The sequence below is a fragment of the Crinia signifera genome, chromosome 12 (assembly GCF_055691185.1).
Source record: "Crinia signifera chromosome 12, ASM5569118v1, whole genome shotgun sequence".
NCBI classification, from domain to species: Eukaryota; Metazoa; Chordata; class Amphibia; order Anura; family Myobatrachidae; genus Crinia; species Crinia signifera.
Window position 1 is genome coordinate 1,359,492 of NC_139228.1, and position 15,733 is coordinate 1,375,224.

At 45.5% G+C, this 15,733-nt stretch overlaps 1 protein-coding gene across 26 annotated transcripts in view; it reads right to left on the minus strand.

The window, feature by feature from the left end:
* The window catches only part of LOC146049607 (immunoglobulin superfamily member 11-like), a 571,199-nt gene that overhangs the window by 519,781 nt on the left and 35,685 nt on the right, over positions 1–15,733 (minus strand). For 18 of the 26 annotated variants that reach the window (XR_014466151.1, XR_014466149.1, XR_014466146.1 and 15 more), the window contains exons 3-4: positions 4,431–4,486; positions 3,659–3,774 (exon numbers count right to left, since the gene is read on the minus strand). The exons of 1 other annotated variant lie outside the window; for it this stretch is intronic. The gene's annotated coding sequence lies outside the window, so the exon portion shown is untranslated. Of the gene's footprint in view, positions 1–668; positions 870–3,289; positions 3,368–3,658; positions 3,775–4,430; positions 4,487–15,733 lie in introns of those variants that run through there. 7 more of the 26 variants (XM_083166144.1, XM_083166145.1, XM_083166142.1 and 4 more) reach the window with 5 other exon arrangements.

A 15,733-nucleotide genomic window follows, 5' to 3' on the forward strand; every position in this document is an offset into this window, starting at 1 on the left:
CAGGGAGCTGCTGCCCAGCCGCCGAGAGACTGGAACGCGCGTCCCAGTTTAATGGAGTCCCTCTCTGCCGGCGTTCTGGCGGGAGCTGGGCAACAATGAGAGGGGCTCCACCTGTAACAGCATTGCATATGCAGATACAGCCACAGATGTACACACAGGCACATTAGGCATGCTGTGTATAATTTAATAAGCGTAGTCTGCTTGCATGTCTTTAATGCATAGCAATATGTTTAACTCCACAGGATCTGCTGCGTTTCCAAGTGTCCTGGTCCTGTTTGTTGCAACTCCTTATGTACAGAGGCTACATAAGGAAATATCTGTGAAAGGTGGGTGAGGCACAGGTAGAGGTGTTGTGTGTGTACGTTTCAGACCCAACTTTGTCCTTAATCATGGCGTTCTGAATTCCCCAAAGAAGTGCAACTGATCTCATGCCACACACCACACACCACTCACCTATATAGGGCCATAATCAAATGAACCCAATGCATCTGTGCAGTCAGAAAATGAATATCAATCCCTCCCCCTTATTCCCATACGTGTATATAAGTAAGATAAGGAGTTAATATGCACACTAGATCCTTACATTTATCAGCCCCCATCTATAGAAAGTATCATCTGTATAATACACGTATTACCTTATATTTAAATAGCGCTATAACGCCACATACCCATTTGCGTTCCAAATGCAGTGGAACGCATACAATCCTCTAGGTGGGCATCACTGGTCAAATGTCATCCTATGCTTCCCTCCACAACAACGGGCCAGCGGTCCTAGCAACATGGTGCGCGTCCATCTCATGGAACCACGTGCAGGCGCCTCCCCACGTATAGGCGGAGTGTTCCATCTGTGTATTATATTATGCGCCTATCTGATAGAGAATACTGTCAAGTTTCTATGACATCACCCTGCGTTCCACACAGTTGAAACGCATAACAATATAAGGAAGTATTGTCATAATATCTCGCTAGCCAGATGTCAATAAATAAAAAGATATTAAACAGGTGCATAGGACACATGAGGATCGTATAATTATAGCCACATATATATAATATCACAATGGGTTATAAACTATATTGGCCCTAGATTCAAAATAGACCAGAGGCAAAACCTATTATTCTCAGTATATATTACGGTAAACTTGGTATAAAAAAAGTGAGTAGTAATGCCACTGCGGTATGGTATGGGAATTCTAAGTGCTCTGATCGGAGATCCTCAAGGCCTCAGAAAAAGTCATTGCCCAACCCTTGGCTAGGATGGCAGACATTTTTATAAAGAGGGGAAAAGTTAAGGCTAATAAAATGATTTTAGATCCCAGCCATCCTTGTTATTCTCTTTTCTCCCTGTTGCCCTCTGGGAAACGTTACAGGTGCTTAGGTTGCCGTACTAGTCTGTTGCGGAATAGGTTTATCCCATTTGTTATTTTACGTTTGAATTGTAGTATGTGAATTGTGAGTACTTCTTTCCCTCTCTTCTTTTTCTTCCTTGGAATTTCACTTATGCATTTTTTTGTTGTTGTAATTGATGATTTGATTTAATCAAGTGGCATTAAATCAGTTCACTCAATTGAACAAAATAGAGACAAATACATACATTTACAAACAATTTACAGAATATATTAAAAGGGCAAAGGGAAACTGATCTGCAATTTTCCAAAAATATCCATTTTCAGAAGAATATTCTTCTTTTGTTTTAGGCAACTGATGTAATATGCAACCATGGTTTTCCCTATATAATTACCAATACTAGCCTTTGATTGTTAACAAATGCCATCCATCAATCACAATGTCCTTCTACTGGAAAAAAAAAACTTCATCTAAAATAAAAAATCTGGTTAGCCATCCTCTCTTTGAATGAGCAGATCGTCTTTCCAACATAGGTTAAACCGCACGGACATTTCAGTAGGTATATTACATGATCTGATGAACAAGTTAGTCAGTACCTAATCTTGATTTTTTTCATCCGTTATGTGGATGATTAAAAAATTCCCCCGTATTCATTGATTGACACGTGGTGGACCCCGTGCATCTATAACACCCCATTCGTGTAGTTCTCAGGCATTGGTTGCTTGAAGCTTCCTTAAAATTCAATGTAGGTCTCATTAACATTTCACAGAGGTTTTACCCTCGACGGTAAGCTATCATCTGCCTTTTCTTGTTTAGTTTTAACATGGAGTCAGCAACGATGTCCCAGTGCTTCTTGATACTCCTCCTAAGAGACGGTGCCCTAGTGTCATGGGTGGTGGTTATAATCATTCGATCAGTTTGATTTTTTCGCTGCCAGGGTCTTTTCATTCCAATGTATGTTTACTGTTCGTTTTAGACTGCTGTTAACAATTTGTGGTGAGTAGCCCCTATTTAGGAATTTATCCTTAATTTCGTCAATTTGTGTCCGGGAGTTCTCTGTGTCTGAATTGGTCCTGAGTATCCTGAGGAATTGCGATATCAGTAATCCATTCTTCAAATTGGTAGGATGGTAACTCATGTAATGTAACAATGAATTCCGATCTGTTTCTTGTACAGCTTAGTCCCTATGTTAATGCCATCTCTGTAGACTGTTAAGTCCAAAAAATCTATGGATTTAGCACTAGCCGAATGTGTAAATCGTATAGGTGACTGTAGTTCGTTCAAATCATGTACCATTTTTTTCAAAGGTGGTCATGGTGCCCCGCCATATCAGGAATACGTCATCGATTAATCATTAGTAATGCATTTTATTGCCATACACACCCAGGATATGTCTCTCCTCATATTCCGCCATATAGATGTTGGCATAGACAGAGCCTAAATTAGAGCCCATGGCGGTCCCTTTACGTTGAATGTAATGGTTTGCGCCATACAGAAAATGATTGTTGATGAGAACTTGTTCGATGAGAGTGCAGATGAATTAGATCAGTGGTGTGTTGTGGTTAACACTCACCAATCTATTCCTTACTGCATCAATCCCTTCAGAGTGCGGAATAACATCCATGGTTGCTACTATTACATCAGTCTCTGTGAGTACCCTAAGTAATTGCAATATGGTAATCCATTCTTCAAACTGAGGAAAATACTGTTATTGTATTGAAACGTTGCTGAGATTCAATATTAAAAAAAGATTTATTTATCTAAAGGTCAGAGTGCTACAGTTCTTGAAAACAATATATATATATATATATATATATACTGTGTATATATGTAATAGAGAGAGAGTCTGAGGACCACCAATTGTGAGAAGGTGCTCCACTCATTGTGCCAAAGTGTCACAAGTCACAACACCTATATAGTTTTATGTAAAGAAGTAAAACTATACCCTCTTATAACAAGGTATCAATTGAAAAGATAGATTTCCGTTGATCTTTAGAAGTCTCTTGGTGCTCGAGAGTATCACCTTAAAACCAAAAAAACTTCAACAAGGGAAAGAGCACGGATGGAATAGTATTAAAAAAAAAAGGACTTCATAAACACATATACCACATAAGTAATAGACTTGTGCACTGTTAGTAAGTATACAATAAAGTGCTTATCTTATAACCACATCATATGAAGAGATAGTGGTATGAAACCAAATGCTTATCGTCCCTCACAGCATATTACAGGACTTCTACCCCTCAGAACCTTGCAAAGGTTCCGTCTGATCCCCCTCACATGTAACTTCTTAATAGGAAATAATAACTCTTACATTATATTGTGGCTGGTTGTAAAGGCTGCAGTCCAGATATACTGATGGTTTATGCAGAACGTTGCCTATGGTCTGTAACCTTTATTATCATCTCATGCATTATGAATAATGGCAATCTGAAAATCAGGACAAGAGGATTAATCACAAAAAAATACATATTGTTTGTTTAAAAGATAAAATAAGGGTAAAACACATATATGCAAATGACATCAATGAACAATGGATTATTAACATCAGCCACAAAGACTATCAAAGATAAAGTATTACATTACGAAAATGAAATTCTAAGCCGCTTCCGCGTATATGAGTGTGAGATCGTTGTGTAAATGTGAAACCGCTCCCACTGTACTTCTTGGATGGATCAGACTGCGCACACTGAAATATCACTGTGTCAGGGGTTCTGTGTGACATAACATGCCCACGTGTTGAAGCACACACGCATGACTTGCCAACATACAGAAGCAAGGCTATGACTCGCCCCCATGCAGGATCATGCCAACTACGTGCCCACATGCAGAAGCACACCTGTGACACACCCACACAACAATGGTCTCGTCAGGTACAATCTAGTACATGACTGGTTCGATTGTGCACAGGAAGGTTGTCTGAGGATATTTGTGCAAGCGCAGTAGCAAAACATCTGCCAGCATCGACTACAAATCGATATCCGCTCCCTCTGTCAGATATCGGGGACCGTAAATTTCAGCCACATTCTCACTGTAAGAAACAAGAGACGCACAGTAATCAGACTCTACAGACACAGCACACTTACCGACACTGCGTCATCAGTCTGGAAGTCATTGTATACCTCTCCTTAGAAGTCTCCACCTGTGTAACACATATTTAGAATAAAATACATAGCATATTCTATATGTCCCATGCATGACAGCGTTTATTAATGCCGTATACATAAATACTTTTGCTGGGGACAGCTCTCCCGATAAGACCTGCCCCTCCCGATAACATGATTTCTGGGTTTATGATGTGACAGTTCTACAGTGCATGCACAGGCCAAACACTGATCCCAGCAGTTGTCACTCCGGAGACTAGTAGATAAATGGGGGCCCATAGGCTTCTATACGCAATAGCATCTTGGATGGCCAGAGGTGACTACTGCTTCATCTGTTGCCAGACATTGGACCAAATCGCCTCTCCATGACATGCAGTGGGGTCCGACGCACATCGGACCCGACTAGGTGGCCGGCCCGGCTGGCCATCCGCCCACCCATTCTGGAGTGGGCAGGAAGCAGGGACACATGCAATCCATCACAACGAATCACATGCGTCCCTGCCCGGCGGCTTGCAAGGGTATCGGGTGTGTGAACACTGCTGCGAGATGTCGCAGCAGTGTATGGGCAGTTATAGATTTAGCCCTTCTCTGGTGTAGCTGTCTGCATGTGAATGTGCAGCAATGAGACGGCCGCTCTCAGCATCTCTGTGCCCAGTCACACGCCCGGTGATTACAGCTGCTGTGTCTAGGGAATGGAAATCCAGGACACAGTGATGCAAGGCAGCAGCAAGTGCCTCCATACACCACTGGTGCATGGAACTCATGTGACTTTATTGCAAGATTCTCAAAAAACAGGGGTTTAACGCTATCCGTACTCAAGTATATGTTCATTTTGTTATATAATTATATCATTTTAGCATACCGTGCAATATAAATCAATGTGTTTTTGCTCCTTGGCCACTTGAATTTTTGCCTTTCTGCTCTGCTGCCCACGATCCACTGAGAGGAGGCGCAATGGTGAAAAGGTGTAAATCAATAAACTACCTGCCCTGGTCTACGGTACTCAACACACTGTATACTGGTGAGATCCCTTTCTACACCATGAATAGAGAGGTGCGTGGTAGGGTCACAGGGTGCAAAAACTGAATACAGGGAAAGGCCAGGGATCAGCCTTGGCTAGGGGATGACAGAATATGGTGTGGCCTGGCACTTCGATGTCAGGTTGCACATCACTGAATCTCGGTGCAGTCTCTATGCATTTCTTCCCCTTTCAGGAAGGGCAGAGTAGATGAAATATTAACGACTTATAGGTGTAGCATGTCTGTCTCAGCATGCAGCCTGCTCTCCAGATGTCTCCCACGCGCTCTTTCTGGCACTAACCGTCCTCCTGTAAATACATAAAGTCAGCCCCTGAGATGAAGGCAGGACAGCTGTATGGACGCCACGGCACAGGTAGGGATATAAAGGGAATTATGTGTAAGTAATAAGGCTCTGGGGTGCAGCTACCCACCCACCACTGCACTTAGTGCACACGCTTCTAGTGTCTCTAGTACATAACTCTGCATGAAACCTATTTATATACCACATCTCTGCATGAAACCTATTATTGCTGCAACATATGGGGCTAAAACCAGTTTTCTGGGGATGGCAGAGCATTATCTGGCTGCGGTACTTGGCAGTTACTGAATATTGAAAGTGTTCCTTCTCAGTAGCGTTTCCTACATGGTATAGTCAGGACTCCTGAGAGGAACACTCTGTGCCCAGTCTGCTACTTGGGTCCAGGAACTTTTCTTTAACCACCGTACTTGCGGCTATAACATATAAGCCACAGTACAAAAACATTGTACTACGCCTGCACTTGGGCATCTAATTACAATGGATTCCTGCGTCAGGGCAGAACTTCCGAATTACTCGCATGAAAACACATGGGATCAGCTTGGTACCACACAATAATAATGAGCGGACCTGTGAGAATATGCAGAGAACACAGGCATGTAGTGATAATGGCACAGTGGCTGTACCGGACAGTAGCTGACCTGTGAGAATATGCAGAGAACACAGGCATGTAGTGATAGAGCTATAAAACCTAGCACATATCGGAAGTTGTGAAGGGATAAAGGGGATTTGGAGGGAACAGAGGAGATGTGGAGGGATAAGAGGGGATATGAAGGGATAAGAGGAGATGTGGAGGGATAAAAGGGGATATGAAGGGATAAGAGGAGATGTGGAGGGATAAGAGGGTATGTGAAGGGATAAGAGGGGATGTGAAGAAGGGATAAGAGGAGATGTGGAGGGAGCAGGGGGGATATGAAGGGATAAGAGGAGTTGTAGAGGGATGAGAGGGTATGTGAAGGGATAAGAGGGGATGTAGAGCGATAAGAGGGGATTTGGAGGGATAAGAGGGTATGTGAAGGGATAAGAGGGGATATGAAGGAATAAGAGGAGATGTGGAGGGATAAGAGGGGATATGAAGGGATAAGAGGAGACGTGAAGGGATAAGAGGGCATGTGAAGGGATACGAGGGGATGTGAAGGGATACGGGGGATGTGGAGGGATATGAAGAGATGAGGAGTTGTGGATGGATAAGAGGGTATATGAAGGGATAAGAGGGGATATGAAGAAGTAAGTGGGGATGTGAAGGGATACGAGGGGATGTGAAGAGATAAGAGGGGATGTGAAGGGATAAGAGGAGATGTGGAGTGATAAGATTGGATATGATGGGATAAGAGGAGATGTGGAGGGATAAGAGGGTATGTGAAGGGATAAGAGGGGATATGAAGGCATGAGAGGAGATGTGGAGGGAACAGAGGGGATGTGAAGAGATAAGAGGGGATGTGAAGAAGGGATAAGAGGAGATGTGGAGGGAGCAGGGGGGATATGAAGGGATAAGAGGAGTTGTAGAGGGATGAGAGGGTATGTGAAGGGATAAGAGGGGATGTAGAGCGATAAGAGGGGATTTGGAGGGATAAGAGGGTATGTGAAGGGATAAGAGGGGATATGAAGGAATAAGAGGAGATGTGGAGGGATAAGAGGGGATATGAAGGGATAAGAGGAGACGTGAAGGGATAAGAGGGCATGTGAAGGGATACGAGGGGATGTGAAGGGATACGGGGGATGTGGAGGGATATGAAGAGATGAGGAGTTGTGGATGGATAAGAGGGTATATGAAGGGATAAGAGGGGATATGAAGAAGTAAGTGGGGATGTGAAGGGATACGAGGGGATGTGAAGAGATAAGAGGGGATGTGAAGGGATAAGAGGAGATGTGGAGTGATAAGATTGGATATGATGGGATAAGAGGAGATGTGGAGGGATAAGAGGGTATGTGAAGGGATAAGAGGGGATATGAAGGCATGAGAGGAGATGTGGAGGGAACAGAGGGGATGTGAAGAGATAAGAGGGGATGTGAAGAAGGGATAAGAGGAGATGTGGAGGGAGCAGGGGGGATATGAAGGGATAAGAGGAGTTGTAGAGGGATGAGAGGGTATGTGAAGGGATAAGAGGGGATGTAGAGCGATAAGAGGGGATTTGGAGGGATAAGAGGGTATGTGAAGGGATAAGAGGGGATATGAAGGAATAAGAGGAGATGTGGAGGGATAAGAGGGGATATGAAGGGATAAGAGGAGACGTGAAGGGATAAGAGGGCATGTGAAGGGATACGAGGGGATGTGAAGGGATACGGGGGATGTGGAGGGATATGAAGAGATGAGGAGTTGTGGATGGATAAGAGGGTATATGAAGGGATAAGAGGGGATATGAAGAAGTAAGTGGGGATGTGAAGGGATACGAGGGGATGTGAAGAGATAAGAGGGGATGTGAAGGGATAAGAGGGGATATGAAGAGATAAGTGGGGATGTGAAGGGATAAGAGGAGATGTGAAGAGATAAGAGGGGATATTAAGAGATAAGTGGGGATGTGAAGGGATAAGAGGGGATGTGAAGAGATAAGAGGGCATGTGAAGAGATAAGTGGGGATGTGAAGGGATAAGAGGGGATGCAGAAGGATACAATGGGATGTGGAGTGGTAAAATGGGATGTGGAGGGATAAGAGGGGATATGGAGGGAACAGAGGGGATGTGGAGAAAATAGAGGGGATGTGGAGGGATAAGAGGGGATATGAAGAGATAAGAGGGGATGTGGAGGGGACAGGGGGGATGTGGAGGGATAGGAAAGGATAAGAGGGGATGAGAAGGGATAAAAGGGGATCTGGAGGGTTAAAATGGGATGTAAATAGATAAGAGAGAATGTGGAGGGATACAAGGGCATGTAAATAGATAAGAGGGAATGTGAATGGATAAGAGGGGATGTGGAGGGAACAGAAGGCATGTGGAGGAATATAATAGGATGTAAAATGGATAAGAGGGGATATGAAGGGATAAGAGGAGATGTGGAGTGATACGATTGGATATGATGGGATAAGAGGAGATGTGGAGGGATAAGAGGGTATGTGAAGGGATAAGAGGAGATGTGAAGGGATAAGAGGGGATATGAAGGCATGAGAGGAGATGTGGAGGGAACAGAGGGGATGTGAAGAGATAAGAGGGGATGTGAAGAGAAAAGAGGAGATGTGGAGGGATATGAAGGGATGAGGAGTTGTGGAGGGATAAGAGGGTATATGAAGGGATAAGAGGCGATGTGAAGGGATACAAGGGTATGTGAAGAGATAAGAGGGGATATGAAGAGATATGTGGGGATGTGAAGGGATAAGAGGGGATATGAAGAAGTAAGTGGGGATATTAAGAGATAAGTGGGGATGTGAAGAGATAAGTGGGGATGTGAAGGGATAAGAGGGGATATGAAGAGATAAGAGGGGATGTGGAGGGGACGGGGGATGTGGAGGGATAGGAAAGGATAAGAGGGGATGAGAAGGGATAAAAGGGGATCTGGAGGGTTAAAAGGGGATGTAAATAGATAAGAGAGGATGTGGAGGGATACAAGGGGATGTGAAGAGATAAGAGGGGATATTAAGAGATAAGTGGGCATGTGAAGGGATAAGAGGGGATGTGAAGAGATAAGAGGGCATGTGAAGAGATAAGTGGGGATGTGAAGGGATAAGAGGAGATGTGGAGGGATAAGAGGGGATATGAAGATATATGTGGGGATGTGAAGGGATAAGAGGAGATGTGAAGAGATAAGAGGGGATATTAAGAGATAAGTGGGGATGTGAAGGGATAAGAGGGGATGTGAAGAGATAAGAGGGCATGTGAAGAGATAAGTGGGGATGTGAAGGGATAAGAGGAGATGTGGAGGGATAAGAGGGGATATGAAGGCATGAGAGGAGATGTGGAGGGAACAGAGGGGATGTGAAGAGATAAGAGGGGACGTGAAGAGAAAAGATGAGATGTGGAGGGATATGAAGGGATGAGGAGTTGTGGAGGGATAAGAGGGTATATGAAGGGATAAGAGGGGATGTGAAGAGATAAGTGGGGATGTGAAGGGATAAGAGGAGATGTGAAGAGATAAGAGGGGATATTAAGAGATACGTTGGGATGTGAAGAGATAAGAGGGGATGTGAATAGATAAGAGGGGATATGAAGAGATAAGTGGGGATGTGAAGGGATAAGAGGAGATGTGAAGAGATAAGAGGGGATATTAAGAGATAAGTGGGGATGTGAAGAGATAAGAGGGGATGTGAAGAGATAAGAGGGCATGTGAAGAGATAAGTGGGGATGTGAAGAGATAAGAGGGGATGTGAAGAGATAAGAGGGCATGTGAAGAGATAAGTGGGGATATGAAGGGATAAGAGGAGATGTGGAGTGATAAGATTGGATATGATGGAATAAGAGGAGATGTGGAGGGATAAGAGGGGATATGAAGGGATAAGAAGAGATGTGGAGTGATAAGATTGGATATGATGGGATAAGAGGAGATGTGGAGGGATAAAAGGGTATTTGAAGGGATATGAGGGGATGTGAAGGGATAGAAGGATATGTGAAGGGATAGGAGAAGATCTGAAGGGATATGAGGGGATGTGATGGGATAAGAGGAGATGTGGAGGGATAAGAGGGTATGTGAAGGGATAAGAGGAGATGTGGAGGGATATGAAGGGATAAGAGGAGATGTGGATGGATAAGAGGGGATGTGAAGAGTTAAGTGGAAATGTGAAGGGATAGAAGGATATGTGAAGGGATAGGAGGAGATCTGAAGGGATATGAGGGGATGTGAAGGGATACAAGAGGATGTGAAGAGATAAGAGGGATGTGAAGAGATAAGAGGGGATGTGAAGAGATAAGAGGGGATGTGAAGAGATAAGACGGGATATGAAGAGATAAGTGGGGATGTGAAGGGATAAGAGGGGATGTGAAGAGATAAGAGGGCATGTGAAGAGATAAGTGGGGATGTGGAGGGATAAGAGGGGATGCAGAAGGATACAATGGGATGCGGAGGGGTAAAATGGGATGTGGAGGGATAAGAGGGGATATGGAGGGAACAGAGGGGATGTGGAGAAAACAGAGGGGATGTGGAGGGATAAGAGGGGATATGAAGAGATAAGAGGGGATGTGGAGGGGACAGGGGGGATGTGGAGGGATAGGAAAGGATAAGAGGGGATGAGGAGGGATAAAAGGGGATCTGGAGGGTTAAAAGGGGATGTAAATAGATAAGAGGGAATGTGAATGGATAAGAGGGGATGTGGAGGGAACAGAAGGCATGTGGAGGAATATAATGGGATGTAAAATAAATACAAGACATTACAAACGTTTACTAAAACACATTACAAAAATAATTCAGAGCTATAAAACCTAGCACATATCTGAAGTTGTGAAGGTATAAAGGGGATTTGGAGGGAGCAGAGGAGATGTGGAGGGATAAGAGGGGATATGAAGGGATAAGAGGGGATGTAGAGGGATAAGAGGGGATGTGAAGGGAAAAGAGGGGATATGAAGGGATAAGAGGAGATGTGGAGGGATAAGAGGGGATATGAAGGCATGAGAGGAGATGTGGAGGGAACAGAGGGAATGTAAAGAGATAAGAGGGGATATGAAGGGATAAGAGGAGATGTGGAGGGATAAGAAGGGATTTGAAGGGATAAGAGGAGATGTGGAGGGAGCAGGGGGGATATGAAGGGATAAGAGGAGTTGTAGAGGGATGAGAGGGTATGTGAAGGGATAAGAGGGGATGTAGAGCGATAAGAGGGGATTTGGAGGGATAAGAGGGTATGTGAAGGGATAAGAGGGGATATGAAGGAATAAGAGGAGATGTGGAGGGATAAGAGGGGATATGAAGGGATAAGAGGAGACGTGGAGGGATAAGAGGGTATGTGAAGGGATACGAGGGGATGTGAAGGGATACGGGGGATGTGAAGGGATAAGAGGAGATGTAGAGGGATAAGAGGGTATGTGAAGGGATAAGAGGGGATGTAGAGGGATAAGAGGGGATGTGGAGGGATAAGAGGGTATGTGAAGGGATAAGAGGGGGTGTGGAGGGATAAGAGGGTATGTGAAGGGATAAGAGGGGATATGAAGGGATAAGAGGAGTTGTAGAGGGATGAGAGGGTATGTGAAGGGATAAGAGGAGATGTAGAGGGATAAGAGGGGATGTGGAGGGATAAGAGGGTATGTGAAGGGATAAGAGGGGATATGAAGGGATAAGAGGAGATGTGAAGGGATAAGAGGGGATATGAAGGGATAAGAGGGGATATGAAGGGATTAGAGGAGATGTGGAGGGATAAGAGGGTATGTGAAGGGATACGAGGGGATGTGAAGGGATACGGGGGGATATGAAGGTATAAGAGGAGATGTGGAGGGATAAGAGGGGATATGAAGGTATAAGAGGAGATGTGGAGGGATAAGAGGGGATGTGGAGGGAGCAGAGGGGATGTGGAGGGAGCAGAGGGGATGTGGAGGGGTAAGATGAGATGTAAAATTAATACAAGACATTACAAATGTTTAATGAAAGACATTACAAACAGAAGTCGGAGCTATAAAGTCTAGCACATATCTGAAGTTGTGAAGGGATAAAGGGGATTTGGAGGGAGCAGAGGAGATGTGGAGGGATAAGAGGAGATGTGGAGGGATAAGAGGGGATATGAAGGGATAAGAGGAGATGTGGAGGGATAAGAGGGGATATGAAGGGATAAGAGAAGATGTAGAGGGATAAGAGGGTACGTGAAGGGATAAGTGGGGATGTGAAGGGATAAGAGGGGATATGAAGGGATAAGAGGAGATGTGGAGGGATAAGAGGGGATATGAAGGGATAAGAGGAGATGTGGAGGGATAAGAGGGGATATGAAGGGATAAGAGGAGATTTAGAGGGATAAGAGGGTATGTGAAGGGATAAGTGGGGATGTGAAGGGATACGGGGGGGATGTGAAGGGATAAATGGGATGTGAAGGGATAAGAGGGGATGTGAAGGGATACAAGGGGATGTGAAGGGATAAGAGGGGATATGAAGGTATAAGAGGAGATGTGGAGGGATAAGAGGGGATATGAAGGGATAAGAGGAGATGTGGAGGGATAAGAGGGTATGTGAAGGGATAAGTGGGGATGTGAAGGGATACGGGGGGGATGTGAAGGGATAAATGGGATGTGAAGGGATAAGAGGGGATGTGAAGGGATACAAGGGGATGTGAAGGGATAAGAGGGGATATGAAGGTATAAGAGGAGATGTGGAGGGATAAGAGGGGATGTGGAGGGAGCAGAGGGGATGTGGAGGGGTAAGATGAGATGTAAAATTAATACAAGACATTACAAATGTTTAATGAAAGACATTACAAACAGAAGTCAGAGCTATAAAGCCTAGCACATATCTGAATGCCTGGGACAAGGTAAAGTACAATGGACAGAAAGTTAATCTGAACTGTACCCAGGAGTGATGCTCCCTGAATGTGAATCATACTGTAACTGGTGCAGAAAATAGTGTGGTATTTCTGGGTCACATTCCACACAAAATGATGAGAAAACTCTTATAGACAGGCCTGTGTTGCTATCAATTCTTGAACATGGCCTATTACTAGAGCGTGCACCTCTATCTGAATCAGTCAAAGTCCTCGCACAGCAGCTCAACCCAGAGATGGGACAGATCTGTCGGCCACAGTATACCCAGATTGGGTGTTTCCTCCGCTACATACTAAGCTGTTGTTGTGTCTAATGGAACACACTCTGTGTTCCTGCAGTATCTAATGAAAGCCACACCACTCGGATGTCTCCTTGTAGTGAGAGCGGAAATGATATGCCAGACCTTTGCCTGACACCCATCTCCTTTCCAGGGAGAAATCTGCTTTCTAGGCGAAGAACCTGGCTTCTATAACAGCTGGGGCGGTAGGCAATATGCCTGTAGCTACTTTGTTCTGAATTCCGCATGGCAAACTATCTGTGCTGCGTTACATTGTGTAACTAAGGTGTCTATTTACTAAGCCTTGAAGAGAGGTAGTATGGACGGAGAGAAAGTACCAACCAACCCGCTCCTAACTATCACTTTTAAAACAGGGGTAAATGTTTGAAGAAGTTATACGGGAGAAGAAGGGAGATAGAGAAGAAGTGGCCCGTGGCAAACAATCAGCTGCTCTGCATTAGTTTATATTATGCAAATTACAGATGTTACTTCAGTGCTGATTGGTTGCCATGGGCCACTTCTCCTCTGGCTCACTTCTTCTCCCTTATCCCTGCTTCATACATCTACCCCTCAGCCTGTGGCATGACAGTTAGGAGCTTATTGGCTGGTACTTCTCTCCACTTTATCTCTCTCCAAGGCTTAATAAATACTGTAGGCCCCTATTTCCAGCAGTTCTGTTGTTGAGTCCTCTAGGGCCAGTGGCCACAGTATATTGCTGTACGTTAGAGCTTCTCAGTTGCGCATACAGGCCCTTATTCTGATCGGTTCGGAAACGGCCGCATGCGGCCGTTCCGCCGATGTTTTCGCTCTGCGCATGTGCAGAGGGCACTCTGCGCATGTGCAGGCGAAATCGCCGCACACTTTTTTTGACCGCCGCAAAGGGGGCGGATAGGGGCGTGAGGGGCTACTTAGCCTCATTTCCCTATGCATACGCCCCGCATTTCATGGGCGTTCCCATGCAAACGCGGGGCGTATGCATGGTAATGAGGCCATGACGCGCGTGTAGGGGGCGGGCAGCTGACATCGCCGGATGTCAGCTGCCCGCCCCAGTACAAGATTTCACACGGACAAGTGTCCGTGTGGTCTTGTGTTGCGGGACCTGGTGGAGCGTGCGGCCCTGCATTCGATGTTCGGCGACCATCGAATGCAGGGGCTGCTCCCAAGGTGGAGGAGGCGTATCCCCGTCCACTTTCATACGGATCGCCACATATCCGCGTACGGACGGAGGTGGCGATCCGTACGCAAGGCGGGGATTCGTCTGTGCGGTCGGAGCCGCATATGCGGCTCCGGCCGCACCGATCAGAATAAGGGCCACAGTGCTGTCATCTTGCATTAATTATGGAACGGCCCTTTTAATGACGCATTTCTTGTCCCTGAGGGACTTAAGCTGGTGTACGGTGCGTGGCGGCTCCGAAACTCAGGCTGGGTTTTACTCACCACTCACCCAAGCGTGCCGGAAACCTCATCCTCTCCTTTCATATTTTCCTGGGTGCAGCCCTCTTGTGTCGCAGGTCACCTCAACCCGCTAGCTGGGATAACACCAAATTAGCAGATTAAATATTCAGCAGAAGCTGCACTAAGATTTCACTCGGACGACATCAGAAACTCGGTTATCGAGAGGATTTCTGGGACTTTTCTCTGCAGCTTCTGGAAGGGATCATTGGTCAGGAAAGCGATGTAACAACTGAATAGCACAGAGAAGAGTATATGATAGAGAATGAGGTCTGTTCAGGAACACTCTGGGGCTGATTCAGCGTGCAGTACCCCATCTGATGGGGGCTGCACGTGCGCTGGTGCTAGGGTGCTAGGGTGCACATGTGCTAGAATGTCATTGCAACACCACCGCAACTCGATTGGGAGGCTGCGGCTGTTGGCAGCTTTTTCAAGGTGATCAGGCTGGATATGCCTGATTTCATCACAGCCGCAGAGTAAGTCCCTGGCTACAAAGACTGGTGCCCAGTGGAAGCGTGCAAGGTGGCAGGCAGGTCTGACAGCTGCGCCTCCAGAATTAGCATTACGCTACAAATGCAACCCAGGAGCTGTTATCTGCCCCAGTCAGCGGCAGTTCCAGGTGCTGAGAGCCGGGAGCAGCGGCATGCTCGTGACTGGTTGCGGGAGTGAATATAGGGGGGATTTATTACATGCTAAGCAGCAAAGGACCACTGGACGTAAGCACCCCCCAATTCCCCTCAGTAACATGCAAGGGGATGTGTAACAAGAACACATGCTCTCACACACCTCCGCACACCTCAAATGATTTCTCCAGTCAGTGGCTTTTATTTACTAGTGCTAGGAT